Raw genomic sequence first — 321 nt, 5'->3', positions numbered from 1 at the left:
CGGGAAGCACCGGATCTGGTGTTTCCCGACCAGATCCCACGATTAGATCTGGCATTCCACGATCAGATCTAGCCATGGGGAAGCGTTGATCTGGTGCCGTAGTGGCCAGATCCGACCACATGGTGCGCTAGATCGACGTTTTGTTATATCGGTCACATTACCGGCGACCGACCCATGAAAAAAAAAAAGGCAAAAATAGAATAAAAAAAATAAAATTATTTGTAAAATTTAAAATATTAATATTTTATATATAATTGAAACATTATTAATATTAATATGATTAAAATATTAAAATATTAATATTTTAAACTATTAATGTTT

Source organism: Theobroma cacao, chromosome 6, assembly GCF_000208745.1.
Source record: "Theobroma cacao cultivar B97-61/B2 chromosome 6, Criollo_cocoa_genome_V2, whole genome shotgun sequence".
In the NCBI taxonomy this organism is placed as follows: Eukaryota; Viridiplantae; Streptophyta; class Magnoliopsida; order Malvales; family Malvaceae; genus Theobroma; species Theobroma cacao.
Note: the sequence above shows the minus strand (reverse complement) of the source record.